Genomic DNA, 16,636 nt, shown 5'->3' on the forward strand with positions numbered 1-16,636 from the left:
TGATTATCTATTCTGTCTTGCCTTATACCTATAACCTATATCTATGATTTATTGATTATATTGATCAGTACATACAACACCAGGAAGAAGAGGAGAACCTGGGGTTGGTATTCAAAACTGGTATCTGAGGAAGAGGAGGTGCCCTGCCCCTTTTATACATTTTAGAATTTCTTTGTTCTCCTGACCTCTCTTCCCCCATCCTGCTACTGACTCAAGACCAAAAGGTGGGCCAAGGGTGGGAATGAAGCTGCCCAGGGGTCCAGGCAGGCAGGGAGGCTTCCAGGAGGCATTCATTAACAGGTTCTTAAGAGGAACAATTCCCTGGAAGCAAGTCATCTGGACCACAGGTTGCAGCCAGGGGAAGGGTTCTGGGAGTATTAGCATTTCAATATCACAGAGGGAGGTGACATTGGCTCCAAGTGAGGGGGGGGGGGGGTGTGTCCTGAAAATAGTAACATTTCATTTGCTTTGAATCAGCTTTCATCTTCCCCAACTTCAGCCCCCTGACCTTTGTTCTTGCTTTAACAGGAAGACTTAGAAAACAAACTTTCAATCCATAATAAACAAATGCATAGAAAATAAAAACAATTAAATATAAAAATAATCTCACTTGAACTTCTCAACTTTTTTATCTGTATATGACTCTATAATCTAACAATATGACTTTCCTTATCTGTATTCATTTGCTCATCCTATCAAATAAATATTTATCTAAAAGAATATAGGTTTGAAATAATTTCTAATGAGTAATTTTTAAATCTAGCTTTATATCATTAAGATACATTTATACCTAGTTAAATAGAATCTCTAAATATTTGCATTTACATTTCTAGAATATAGAAGACCTATGTACAAAGTTGTTCTTTAAAAAAAATAATGTGTCTTTTATAGATTCAAAATACATAATGTAGTATTAGTGATTATGAGAATGTTACATCAAATATCCTATGATAACTTTGTTCAGATGTTCTCTGTTTTTGTAAAAGGAATATTTCTAAATTTTTCGTCTTAGAAAAGTTTGGCATTGAATGTTTTATCAGAGCTCTGAAGTATTCTAAATAATTAACAGAGCAGATTAATTTATTTTCAGTTTTTTAGCTACTTACACTGATGTCAACACTCTCCAAAGTAATCACATAAAAACTGTGCTGTGAAAATAAAGTCAAATGCATCATTAAATGTGTTGATCAGCAACCCCTTAGTGTGAATGTAAAGGAGAAAGACCAGCTGCTTTCTCACAAAGAGAGAAACTATACCAGAATGAATGATATAGGAAGTTGATCAGAGTCATCTGAGCAAAGTTGAGAAGGGACAAATGTCAACACACAAATAGAAAAAAGAGAGAGAAAAGCAGGTATATTTATTTAACATATGGCAGTTCCAGGAGGAAACAAAAAATATTCTAATATGTAAATATCCTAATGTGCATAAACATCCAAGTAAAATCAGCTCTTATGTAACACATATAAAATGTTAATAATTGGAAGCTAACTTAATGTCCCTTATAACCCAATGAAAGCATCATTACACAATTTCATGCTCATCCACATCATCTCACATTCTTTAAGACTTGCTTCTGGAAGTTAAGATACACTGGCTAACAATTTTACTGCTCATTTGTGTCAACCTTTTGCATTGTAACTGGACAGGTGACATATCACTTTTGCTTCTATATCAATCTATATTATTTTCTGAAATAAATTAAATTTAAATTCCAAATCCTTATTGGATTAAGCCATTTACTGGCTATTGATTAGATATTCAATTATCATTAAACTGCCTTATATTTCACAAGTATTAATCAGAACTGATCCAGCTTTTCCCAGGACTTAAAAATTACAATTGTCCTTTACTCAAAAAAAAAAAAAAAAGGAAAAAAAAATGGGAAGAAGGGAAATCAGTAAAGTATAACTGTAAGGGGAAGAAAAAAAATTACCTGTAGAAGAAAAATGATGTCTGTGTCCTTCTAAATCTTGAATCCAGAATTAGATAGGCAGGTAGGCAAGGAGAATGGAGGGACTGAAATGATAATGCCTTAGGAGCCCTTCCTCTACCCTCATCAAGATAACCTGCCCCTGCTCCAATCAGATGCTAAGGTAACCTGTCCCAGGAATTGTCCCTCCATACAGGGAGTTAATTGTTAATTATGCCCCCTTTCTGCCCTGATCACTCCACCTTGGCCCCTCCAGTCTACCTGTTTTTTACCTTCTGGCCATCCCACTGAGTATTTACTGGGCCTAGTCACCTACACAAGAAGAGAGAGATAAGGAGGAAAAGGAGAACAAAGGAAGCCTAGGACATATACAAAAGCAGAACACCTTCACTTCCTAGGACACCAGGATACCAGCTATGGCACCCTTTTCCCTCTCAGGAGAAGTCTGTATTACCACTTTCTAAATAAACCCTGCTTTATATGCCTTGGCATGCTTCTCTAATAGAAGCAGAACTCATCACCAGTAACCAACAGTGTAAATCTGACATAACTAACCTTAAAATAATTTATTGTATCTTTAACAAAGCCTTTTGTCCCATGAAATTATCTTACATGGGTGTTCAAAACTTTCCTAAAATGTCAACTTTATTTGAATACTTTTTCTCACAGAAACAATGTCATGTGTTTGACAAAGCATTTTCTTTCTCCCCTGACCATATAAAAAACAGTTTTCTATATTTCAGTATTCTGAAGGAGGGCCATGTGACTGAGTTCAGGACATCTCAATGTGGATGTAAGTTATATATTCCAATTACAAGCTCTATAATAGAAATCCTCTATGATCATGTTCAGACCACTTCCTTCTTCAGTTAGATGATGGCAACGTATTATATGAAGAATTCAAACTTTCTGTTTTTATCAGGAAGAGGGAACATTAAATATAGAAGGTTTCTAACTGGAGCATATAGAATATATGCAGACAATAATATAATGAATAGTAATAGTATAATTGGCAGCACTGAGAAAATAAAATAGTAGTAAAAATAAAAACAAATTTATGTACACCATTTACTTTTGCTTGAAACTTTATCAGAAGTTTCTAAGTTGATTCAAAATACATAATGGAGTATTTCTATATATCTTGATTTAATCAATAGAAAAAATGAATTTTGGAGGAAGAAAAAACTCTTCCAAGTTTACATTATTTTAAGATAGCAAAAATTACTATTACACTATTTGAACTCAATTGCCTATATATATATATACATATACACACACACAATTGCCTATATATATATACACACACACACACACACACACATTTAATATAATTTTTCAAACAAATAATGCTGCTTGAAATTCCTCCTTAGATTTCAAAGTCTTGCTAATATTCACTTTCTTATCAGCTTGGTCTGCAAATATTGTAATAATCAATCAAAATTAGGGTCATTTCTTTCCTGTGTACTTCTCTGTTATTTCTAGTCAAAAGAAATTTCTTCTTTCATGATCTTCTCCATGTATTTTCTATAGTATATTATATATGCATGATTTTGCAATTATTTTCATATTAATTTTTTTTTAATTTTCAAATAGTATAAGAAAGAGTTCAAGTATCCTGGTATTTCAATTTAATAGTATAATATTGACTTGAGATACTTTCATGAGAAACTGAAAGCCTTTTTTTTTTTTAACTGATAAAAAGAGAAAACAAATCACATATTTAAAGGAAAATACTATATATAAGATGAATCTATGAATGTTAAAATGTAATTTTTAAGCAAAAAAAGTAGAAAGTGATTTTTATATTTAACAAGTTACTTATAAATTATGATATATGTGCTTCTTAATATTATTTAATGTGGTTTGCTTATAAGTTATACAATATTTTAAAATTACATATACTTCTGTACCCTTAAACTTTTATTATTTTTGAAAACTCTGTTTCTTCCTTTTATATGGCAAAAAGTATATGACATGAAGTGGGCCAAACACAGACCAATATCTAATGAAATTTATACTCATTTTCTTTTCACCTCTATCATTAACTTGAATCATATATCCTTATAGATCTAATAGCTCTAACAACTATGTTGCTTTAGAATAACATATACAAAATCATCAGGCAATTGAGTAGATTTCAAATCATAAAAATATGAGCTAAAATTCAAATTTAAAGTTGTTAATATCTGGAATGTCATTAAGAATAGTTGTTTCAATTTCTCAGCTCAGTGCTGGATTTTTGGTACTGTCTTACACTGGTTATATTTTTTCCCAAAATTATCTCTTCTAATTTATTTTCTATTCAGAAAATTATTTTCTTCTTATGGGGTATAAAGTTTGTATAAGCCCCATATATCAAGAAAGTAAAAAATATGGGTCTTTATTTACATTTTCATGTTTTTAACACAATTGCCATTTCTTTATAATCAAAGCATAGACAATTCAAGATTGTGGTCTTTTTATTTAGATTTATTCTAGACACATGCCTTTAAAACACATATATGTAGCAAATTTCTAAGTATATATTTCTAATTCTCATTGATAAACTGATGCTTATATTTACATTACCAAAATTCTTCTTGAAATCTCAACTTGATTTTCTTAGAAATCTACATTTACGGCTGGGGTTGTGGCTCAGGGGTAGAGCAGGTGCCTTGCGTGTGTGAGGCACTGGGTTCGATCCTCAGTACCACATAAAAAATAAATGAAAGTATTGTGTCCATCTACAACTAGAAAAAAAAATTAGGAGCTTTTGGTTCAAGATGTGATTTAAAAAAAAAAAAAAAAGAAAGAAATCTACATTTTTCTAATCTTGGCTAAGAAACTTCATTTCATTAATTTAATTACAATATTTTGTTTTCTATATTTCTCATAATGAATATTTCCTAATTATTATATTCAGTGTGAGGCAGAAAAAAAATGCTCTCCTGATAAAGTAATATGCAAATCATTTGCTTAGGCCAACAATAATATGAGTCTCACTATGAATAGCCTGGTTCCTTAGCTAGGAATCAATCCCCTTTTTCCTGGAGTATCATAATATTGGGGAAAGATAATATTGTATGATTATCCCAGATTTTAAATTAGTTTTTTTAAAGCAGCATTCAAGAAACAATAATGAAAAACCACTAATATTCCTGTTTCCCATTTTATTTACATTTCTTTAAACTTTTAAATTTGTTTAATTGGTATATAAAACTATAAGACTATATATTTATATCAACACAGTAGCATATGATGAATTAATGCAAGCATCATGCATACTGTTTAAATCAGGGGAAACATGTGTTCTCAAATATTTATCAATTCTTTTTTTTTTTTAATATTTTTTAGTTGTCAATGGACTTTATTTATTTATATGTGGTGCTGAGAATCAAACCCAGTGCCTCACACATGCTAGTCAAGTGTTCTACCACTGAGCCACAACCCCAGCCCCATTTATCAATTCTTTATGGTAAAAACTTTCAAAATCTTTTCTTCCAGCTTTTAAAAATGTACATTATGTAATTGTCATCTAGAGTCACCCTTCTACACAATAGCACACCAGAACTTCAGGTTCCTATCTAACAATTATTGTGGCCTGCTGGCCAACCTTTTTGGCCCCTTTCTCCCTGATATTTTCTTCAGCTTCTGGTGAATAACATTTTAGTTTAAAGTTTTAATCAAGTTTTTATGATTCCATATGTAAGTGAGATCAAGCAATTCATTTCCATCTATGTCCTACTTGTTTTTCTTAACTGAGTTTTGTCCAACTTCATCCATGTTGTTATTTATATATGACAGGTCTTCACTCTTTTTAAATGATTAAATACTATTTCATTATGTATATGTTCCACATTTTCTTTATCCATTCCTCAGTCTTTGAAAATTTAGGATATGTTTTGACTACTGTGAGTAGTGTTACTAAGATTCTTATGTTTTTATTATTGCTATAAAAACTAAATTTTGTTCTTTATAAAGATTTAAAAATCATTAGGATGTCTCCACTATTTTGAGAGTTTACAAAATTCACAAAAATGTAAATAAAATGAGATTGCTTATTTCTTTCTAATCATCACTAAGATATATTCTCATTTATGGAATTTTGAATTAATGAAATAAATAAAAATAGCATGTAATAATATCTTTAGTATGTAGAACTTGGATCAAAAGAATCATAGTTTTTGTATTCTGCTTACATGGTTCCTGGTTTTCCATAAAAACCTAAAAATAAATCGAAACTTCCCATAAAATATAATCAAAATAATAAATAAATTACTAATATCAATCCTTAAACATAAAACTGTGCATTCAATTGCTTTATAAATAAGAAGTTATTAATGTAGGAGTGCTAAATTTTACCTGGCCAGTAAGGAAAATTTTGGAACACTAGGTGTGTTCTTGTTTCAACATTTATCCTTAATGAATCTAATTGACCCCTCCCCCCCTTTGCATACTTTGTAGATAATTGAAATATTTTTTTAAAAATATGCCACAATAAAGTCTGTTACTAGATAGTGACCATTTACAATTTTTCAAGGAAGAGTCATAGGACTGCTTCATATGAATATACATTAGAAATCATGAGTAAAACAAATATATTGTCAAGCATATCAAAAACTATTTAGTAGTTCAATATAGAAAAATAATTTTTCCAAATAATACATATTTTCTTAGATGTCCCATAAATACCTAAGGAGACATTTACATGATAATAAGTTTAATTTGGGATTTCCTTAGGTTTCCGTGAATTTAGCAGTTTGTGTGTGTATGTGTGTGTGTGTGTGTGTGTGTGTGTTTCCTTTTACTTTTGAGATGATCTTTACTGCTATGGAAGCTTCTGTTTTACTACAGGAATATAATTTACGACAGTACCAATCAATGATTTGGTATATTGTGGACAAAATTATTTTGCAGCAGCATAAATAAAAATCAAAAATATATTCCAAGTGAATAATTGGCTATACTAGGGTTTCTTTCTTTATTAAAATTTTCCATATTAGATGAATAGAAATGGGAATATTATTGGTACATCATATTTATTTTTATCTCAAAGCTATGATATAACATACCATAAATCAATTTTCATGACAATTAGTTGTGGTATATTTTTCCCATTCCACAAAGATCTAAAGAGTAAATACTGTATAATAAATGCATTTTTTCTCATAAAACATAAGTGATCATAGTAAATGATAAATAATGTGTACCATAATGTTATGAATAGTAAACATTATTATCTAGGAAGATTAATATGAGAGATAAATTGTATATTTGAATTAATAATTTACTAAATGGCTTGGAAATAGATATCAAGTACTATCTCTAGGGATATAGAAAAATATATTAAAAATATATTGCAGTGGGGTGCAGTGTCACACACCTGTAATCCCTGCGGCTTGGGAGGCTGAGACAGGAGGATTGTGGGTTCAAAAGCAGCCTCAGCAACAGGGAGGCACTAAGCAACTCAGTGAAACCCTGTTTCTAAATAAAATACAAGATAGGGCTGGGGATGTGGCTGAGTATCTCTGAGTTCAATCCCCAGTACTACCTTCCCTCCCCACCCCACCCCCCAAATATTTTGAAATGCATTAAAGAAAAACTAGGTAAAGAGGTAAGAAAGCCAATTCTGTCAATAAAATTACATGTTCTAGTCTAATTTAGGGTGCCTTCCTACAATAAATTATACAAAAAATATAAAAAACTTGAAATTATACTTATTGATATGTAAGAACTTAACTCCCACAAAATGTAAGAACATGTGTCATTTCAAATATTTTTAAATACTTCATGATGAATAACTGTGAATGATTTTCTGCAAATTAAAAAATTAATGTAAAGCAGACATATAAGCAAGGAACTATTCTAATCAGAAAATGATTGAAAAGATGCATAAAATTAAATTAAGGACTCCATACTAGATAATTTTACTTGATTTAGGTACAAGGCAGACAAATTACAGTGAGCACTTGCACTGAATGGAAAAATCATTACCAGGAGTAAAGTATGGCTTTTCCTTTATATTCTTTACTAGTTTCATTGTGTTATCAAAAGTCAGCTAAAACGCTGGGCATGGTGGTACAGGCCTGTAATCTCAGCAGATCAGGAGAATGAGGAAGAGGATCACAAAGTCAAAGTCAAGTTTAGCAATATGGTGAGACCCTGAGCAACTTGGTGAGACCATGTCTCAAAATATAATATAAAAAAGTTCAGGAATGTGGCTCAGTGGTTAAGTGTCCCTGGGTTCAATCCCTGGTACTAAATATAAATCAATCAATCAATCAATCAATCAATCAGCTAAAACTTAAGACAGAGAGGGGAATAAAATATATCATGCAAAAACATAACATTTGACTATGACATATGATTATAAAATTCACTAATGCTATGTGTTTAGAACCAAGAGAAGTGATTAAAGTGTTTAAATTAATGGCTAAGACTTTATCAAAGGTATCTGAAAGGATCAAAAAAGACCTTCGTATTATGAAATTAACTTGGGCAACTTAAATAAAACATCATATTGGAAATAATAACTCTATTTCATTATGGTTTCTATAAATAATAGGCATTTTCAGAGTTGAATGCCGCAGTCTGGCTGGGCACAAAATCAGGAGCCACCACACAGCTTGTAGATTCAAACAGCAACTCTTTATTCCCGAACTCACACCAGCCGTCTACAATCACGTTCTGGGGAAATCCACGTTCTCTGCCCAAATCCACCCCCACTGGGCTTCTGTCTCCCAAAAAATACTGTCTGAATCCCGTGAGAACTCAAAGGGAACTCAGGCAGCAGGATACGCCCTATTCCCAGCAGGAATAACCTTAAACCTGGAACCACCCTAAACCCAGATAGTCCTAAACCAGGAACACCCTAAACCCGGATTATCCTAAACCGGGAACACCCTAAGCCCTGGTCCTTGAGCAAGGTCACCTTAGATGCAATGTCATTGCAAAATGTCCTATTTCCAGGAGTCCTTCCACTAAGCAACATGGTGTATGCTGGCAAGGAAATTGTCATACCTACTTGGCTAATGGCTCCCAGCACAGAGTTATTGATATTTTTGTGAGCATATCACTCTTATCAGGCAAATAAATGATATGTATGACTCAACAGACTGAAAAAATTTGCATTTTTTGAGGATTAAATTTTAGTCACATAAAAAATGCTTTGAATGTATTTAAAAGGTATAAAAAATATTTCTACATGTAGATGACTATTAGACCTAAATAAAATGGACAGATATGTCTTTTAAGAGTGGGGCAGTGTGGTTGACCTGCCAGTGTGAAGTTAACAAGTTAGGACAACTGATGACTAATGGTGCATGTACTTCTGACTTAAGTGCCACTTATTACTAAATCAAACACTTGAATGGTTACATTGTTCCAGAACACAGATAGTATGTGTTAAGAACACAAAAAGTAGAACAACACTTCCCTTTCTCTAAATTTGGGTACAGAAAAGGGGACAAAAGAGCATCTTAATTGTGTTGTATTGTGAGGTTATGGTAAACTATTAGTTTGGTTAGAATATCATGACAAAATAGTATAAACTGTATGGCTTAAACAACAGAAATGTATTTTCTCACCATTCCGAAAGCTAGAAAGTCCAAGATAAAATTTCCAAAGGAGTTTGGTTTCTGGTGAGTTCTTCCTCACTGAATCGTGAATGGCTTTTTCTCTGTGTCCCCACATGGTGGAGAGAGCAGAGCACTTTGGTGTCTCACTTTATATGGAAACTTATCCTTTCAGATCTGAATTCTACCCTTCTGACCCACTTGTCCTAAATAATGCTCGTATAGACCAAATCTCTAAATGTATTCACATTTGTATTAGGACTTCAATATATGAAATTGGGAGGACAAAATTCAGTTCATAGTAGTAGCCATCTGTAAGCACTATAATAGAGTAGCTTATATAATTAATTATGGTGAATAATTGGAATTAAGATCAATAATTTACCATGAATTACAGAAGTCATTTGCAGAGTAGGTTTTCTGTAGAAATGTAAAGGATTTAGAAACTCAAGTTACCCATCATATAATGTTATTATTTGAAGATCCTAAGGTGGGAGGAGGAGGCTAGTTCTCCAAAGATGCAAGGGTGGTTCTCAAACTATTTGCTTTCAGTAATGCTTTATAGTCTTAGAAATTATTGAGTCTAAAGAACTATTACTTATAGTTGTTAAATCTTTTAAAATTCATAATAGTAAAAAATAAGTCTGAAACTAATTAAATGCCACTTACTAATTCACTTAAAATAACATAAAACATTATATAATAACATATCATAATAACTGCTGCATGTAATTATAACTGATTTTAGTAGTATATGCAACTAGAAAATAGTGAATGTTATACACAACCAGAAAATAGTGAAAACAGAAAATATTAAAATGTAAAAATAACATTATTTTACATTTCAGCAAACATCTTTAATAGCTTGCTTACTGTTTTCATTAAGAACCATATTTGCCCTTCTACATTCAAGCTATTGCAGTATCATTTATCTTCTAGCCTCAATAAAACTACACTATAGGTTTATAAGGGAATGTGAGTAAAAAAGAGTTATGACAAGAATCTTGATCTCTGGAGCCCCTGTAAGTTCCTAATAAATTGCCACAGAGTTATTACCATAAAATATAACAATCCAATGAAAGGTAACACTGACTCTGAGTTGATTGGTCAACTGTCAGGAAAAAGACAGCTATATTTAGAACAAGGCAATGCCAGTTGATATCTTGTTTCTTATATATATATTCTCAGAAACCTCTGGTTTCTTACACTATATTCTCAGATTTTCATGCTTGATATTGATAAGCCTTTCCCCTATTGTCTGAAGCAAGGCATGATTCATTATCTTTTTAAGAAACCCTTTTCAAGAATCTTCCCTACTTGGATAGACATGGCTAAACACAGGTTTGAACCATTCCACAGCTTATTTTCTTTCTATAGAGATAGTTATAGTGATAGTGTCAGAATTTATGGCTTTGTAAACTAACTAACTGAACCTTAATCTGCCTCAAGTATTACACAATTCTGACTACATGATGAATACAGACTTAATAAAAATATCTTCTGCAGTAACCTCCTTCAATAGGGATTTGCAGAATTCCCAAAACACCACTTTAACACTAAAGATGAGGTTAATTATTCTTGGAAATTTTAGTCCTCAATTTTATAGAATCATTAGCAAAAGTTATTCAGTCATATGGATAAATAAAATTAACAATCAATCTTTCAGTTATTTCTCTATTATGCTAATTAATGGTTAAGTTTTCTTAATAATTTTAAGTGGATGCTATTTCACAATATCTGTTCATTGTTGTATACCTCTTCCAGATCTACTAATGTAAGTTAACATTATTAAGCATATAATTTACTTAGAAAATATTTTTGATCCAGACTGAAAATATCAAGAACAAAAGAAAATCTGATACTGTATCAATTATAATGAATTAAAGGGTTTAGCTGATCAAGTACATTTACAAATTACATTTCCATAAATGTACTTTGTAATAAGGTAAAGGATATTTGGCACCTCAGGAATGGCAGAAGTTGAAAAACTAAGACCAGTGTTTGTCAGAAACAAAAATATATATAAAATCTTCTTAATGATATATTGAGGCAATTAAGCCTATTTTAAATAATTTCATTAATAATGTAAACTGACTTCTGTTCATTCCTGTCCTATTACATCATAAAATATTATTGAGTTAGGTCCTGACATTTTATTCAGAATTATGTTTCTGGCATTTAAGTATTCAGCTCTAAATGTTAAGGATGTCAATTATATAAGCATCCATCTTTTTCACTATGGTCTCCTATCAAACATTAATGGTGGAAGTGTTAATTCATTTCAAGTAGTCTCAAATATCTGCCCTGAAGAAGGTTGATACTGTATAAGTGCTCTGACAACCTCTGGTAAGTAATTACTCTTAAAATTATCTTAGTAAATTCAACTCACTCCTACAGGCATTTTAAATTATGTGTCATTAAAATGTAATGCTTTCTCAAATGACGAGGTCATGACAAAAAGCAAAACTACACTTTACTTTTATCTGAGATACACCCACTCCTATAAAAACGTTACAACTTACACTTCAAACAAGGAAATATGAAAAGATAAGTTGTACTACATCGAGAGGTATGCAGTAATCAAGATAAATTGTTATTTACACTAACAATAAATCAATGCTATGATTTTTCTCCATGTAAGAAAATGGTCCATTTGTGTGACAATAAAGATATTGCACATCTTCATACAATTTGAGGCAAAAATGTATTAAAAAAACTATGTGAACTGTTTATATTTAACATTCATCCTGAGTCTCCTACATTTTTCTTCTTTTAATTTTTTCTAAGAATGGAAAAAAATACCTAAAATTTTACTTTCAGATTTAAATTAATATATAAAGGAAGGCATAGCTTACAAAGAAAATTGACCATTCATTATACGTTTTCTCCCCTAGACATAAGAATAAATTAATATAATGACTTGGAAGAAAATTATAAGTGTAAAATTCAACAGTTATGGGACAAAGTGATCTAATCATATTTTTATTCAATATGATAGAAGAAATCTCCTTATTAAACTATTTTAATAATCTGGTTGTTTTAGTTTGCTTTTTCACTGCTGTGACCAAAACAACTGACAAGAACAAAGTTCTTTGAAGACTCATCCTTTCAGAGATCTAAGACAATAGACATTCTTCCCCATTGTTCTGGCCCCAAGATGAGACAGCACTTCAGAGGAAAGCTGTTCACCTCAGGCAGAGTCAGGAAGCAGAGAGAGGGAAGGAAACAAAGCACAGAGAAGATGCTCTAAGTAACTCACCTCTTCCTGCCCTGCCCCACATATATACAGTTCCCACCTAGTCTGTCCATTCAAACTAGGTTGTACTGATTAGGTTACAGCTCTCATAATCTCATCATTTCACCTCTGAATATTTTTGCATTAACAGGAGCTTTGTGGGAACACCTCATAGCATTAAATACACTGTTCCAAATTGTGACAGTCAGGTCACAGACTAAGTAGAACATATGTGATCATCTCCCTCAGTTCAATCCTTTAGAAAATCTAAATATAACTGTGACTATTATAGCTCTAACTATTAATAATGATTGAAAAATATTTATGCTGAAAGCTTTACTGCTGTAAGAAGTCGAATTGGAATTTTACAAAGAAAATATATAAATGTATGTTATATAATATTAAGATTGCTCTTTTATAGAAAATAAGAAAAAATGTATGTAAAATTATGTTTTCAATCCAGATTATTTTTAGGAGTTCATCTAACATCAAGTTTTACTTAAGTAAACCATGTATAATATCTCTTCCATTTTAAACTTTTTTTTTCTTTATAATGCTGGGGATCAAATCCAAAGCCACATTCACATTAATTTTGTACGTTAACATAACTCTATGCCCCCAGTCCCAGTCTTAATAAATATGAAGTAAAGGGTATCTCATATAAACTCCTTCAAACAAAAAAAAAAAGAGGAAAAATTCCTGAAGACATATGAGCAAAATGATCTTCATATTAAAGCATAACAGGGACATTAAAAGCAAAGAATTTTATAGATCATTTTTTAATATCATGAATCAGATAAAGTATAAAATTCCAATAAAATAAAGAGTATTCCAGGAGTGAATATTTTTGTTTTTATTTCTAACTTTCAGCTTTATTTTGCCACCTAGTCAAAGAAAAAAATGTTATAAGAATCATATGCAGGCTTTTATAAAATTATGATAATAAAATATTTAAAAGTAAGATATAATATGTTCTTAATGTTAAGAACATCAGCAAAGCTCTAGAGCAGATATCTTGCACATATTGAATTATAGACAATTTTATACATAAAATCAGAAATAGGGAAGATCACTGTAACCATCCAAAAACTAGAATGAAAGGAAATATAGGAAAGAATGGGTATAAGTATTCAAAAAGAGAAAAATAAATCTGTCACCAGTCACAGATGATATGATCATGTATGGAGAAAATTCAAAACAACCTACAAAAACACAATATAAAGTAATAAATGAGCCTATCAAGATAATGGATAAGAAATTGATATAAATAAATCAGTTTTATTTCTATAAAGAGTAGTCCTCTCTTATTCTTTTCCTCCTTCTTATCCTTGAGGGATATGTTTTTAAAAATCCAGTGGATATTTGAAATTACAAATATTTCTGAATCTTATATACACTATATATTTTTTCCCTAAGCAAACACACCTAGGATACTTTAGTTTACAATTTATAGTAAGAGATTAAAATCAATAAGCAAATAAAAGTTAATAATTATAACCATGAATGCTAAGAAAGTCACCAGCATCACTGGTTTTGATATTTGGGGTTATTATTAATTAAAATGCAAGTAGCTTGAACACAAGCATTGTAATAGAGCAACAGAGGATCTGACAACAGAGAAGGCTGGTAAGAGGCTCAGGGATGGCTGTAGATTGAGCATGGATGCACTGGGCAGAGGGGTGATTTGCATTCTGGCAGGCATCAGAGATGGTGCAGGATTCCATCATGCTGCTCAGAACAGTGTGCAATATAAAACTTGTGAATCTTTTATTTCTGGAATCTGAACATTTTGGAGTTAGTAAAACCACAGAAATGAAATTTTTGAACAAATACAAGTACATCTCTACTTGAAAAGTGCAACTGAAAAATGAAATAAAAGCATACTTTATAATGATCTTTAAAATGTTATCAGATTCCTAGGAATATATGTAACAAAAAATGTGCACAGACTTCATAATAGAAGGTACAAGCACTGCTTAGAAAATGAGAAATGCTCTATATAAATGTACAAATATGAGATGTTCATAAATTGAAAACCAAACAATGTAGAGCAGGATTTCTGAACCCTGGAGAGGATGGATATTTCAGTCGAATATTTTTTGTTGGGTAGGGGAGCTGTTTTGTAGATAGGAGGATGTTTGATGGAACTCTTGTCCTGCCTCCCTCTAGATGCCAGTAATATGGCCCAGTTGTGATAATCCAATATGTTCTAGTCATTAACAGATATTCTTCCAGAGTCAAGTTCTCTTCTAATTTGGAACTTCTGTGTAAAGAAGTTCAATTTCCTCAAATTGATTTATAAATTCAATGTAATCCTAACAAAGATCATGTGTAAATTTATAATATATTTTTAAACTTCACATGGAAATGATCATAAGTGAATGTAATTTATTTTTGCAAGTATATGAAATAGAATTGAACTCCAAAGCAAGTACTAAGAAAATGTTGTTATAATAGTTTATGTGAAAACAATGTATTTTCTTTATATTTTTAACATAATGTTGAGTAAGATTTTTCTAGAGACCATAAGAGCTCTTTTCACAAAAAGTGTTTAAATATGTCATAGCCAGAAGGAGCTGGCTAAGAAATTATGTCTAATTTATTTTATCTATCATCTGAGTTGGTGTAGAGTGAAAAACATCTCAATCTCAGTCCTAAACTAGATATTTCTTTCACATCTGAAGCAATTAGTTCAGATGTACTTGTAGACATAATGGTACTCTGAGCTATGTATAGATTCAGTCTGATATAACTGCAACCATCCTGAGTTCTAACTGCCATGATTATTCCATAGTAACCCTGGTTAATTTCCCCATATAATATAAATGGCTAATTATAATGGTATGTGGAGCTTTACAATCAAGACTGTTGTGCAAGAACGTACATTAATTACTGTGACATTAGTTTAAGATAAACCAGGTACTTTCTGACTTGGATAAGGTCACTTTGTATTAGTCAATTTATACATTCCTCCTTTAAAGTTTCTTGGGGCCAGTTCTCACACACGGGGAACAACTTGTTCCTGAACAAGATGATATCTCAAATCTAAATAAGCTAATATGGAAGAACAGTCAAGAACACTGTTTTTGAATTGCATGTTTCTTAGTTAATTATTATGTTAAGCAATGTTAAGATGGATATGTTAATAAGGCGTGCTCATAAAGTAAAATGAAAAAATCATTTCAAAGCAATGGAAATATTATTTTGTTTGTGGATTTAAACATTAATAATTATAAGAAAGTCTTTAAACTTATCTGGTCTTAAGAATAAAAATAGTTTCTTCAAGCCAACGTTATTTGCTATTTTTTCATTTACCAATTTGAATTATATATGCAGTTATTGTCTATGTCAGTGTGAATTTCACAGAATATAAAATCTTCCATCTATAAAATGAAAATAGGGACTTGCCGCAGTCTGGCTGGGCACAAAATCACGAGCCACTCAATCAGGAACAAAGTTTATTTTTTGAAACCGCCGCCAATGTCCGGTACCGCCCGGGAAAATTTTTTTTCACCCAGGCGGCATCCTCCCGGACCGCAGAGAGAGCTCCTCCCCTGGAACTCCCTCCTACTGTACTTCCCCAACCAATGGGAACTCTCCAGGAGTCCTGTAGCCGGCCTAGGTGAACAGCAGGAGTCCAATATCCATATGAATGCAAATCTTAACATAATCATATCATCTCAATGGATAGCTGGCGTCACCTTTCGACCAAAAATGCCATGCATCATATACTTGGCTCTTAGCATCTCCCCCCTTCTGTTTAAGTAACAAGCAATCTGGCTAGGGACCGTGCCTGTTAGGTTTGTCCAATTCAACATATGGTTCTTACCCGTCATCGGAAAACTGACTTTTAAGCGTCAGCCTCCTGTCTTAGGTTGATACCACTGCAATTGGATCATACCCGTCACTGACTAC

Source organism: Marmota marmota, unplaced genomic scaffold (genome assembly GCF_001458135.2).
Source record: "Marmota marmota marmota unplaced genomic scaffold, marMar, whole genome shotgun sequence".
Classification (NCBI taxonomy): Eukaryota; Metazoa; Chordata; class Mammalia; order Rodentia; family Sciuridae; genus Marmota; species Marmota marmota.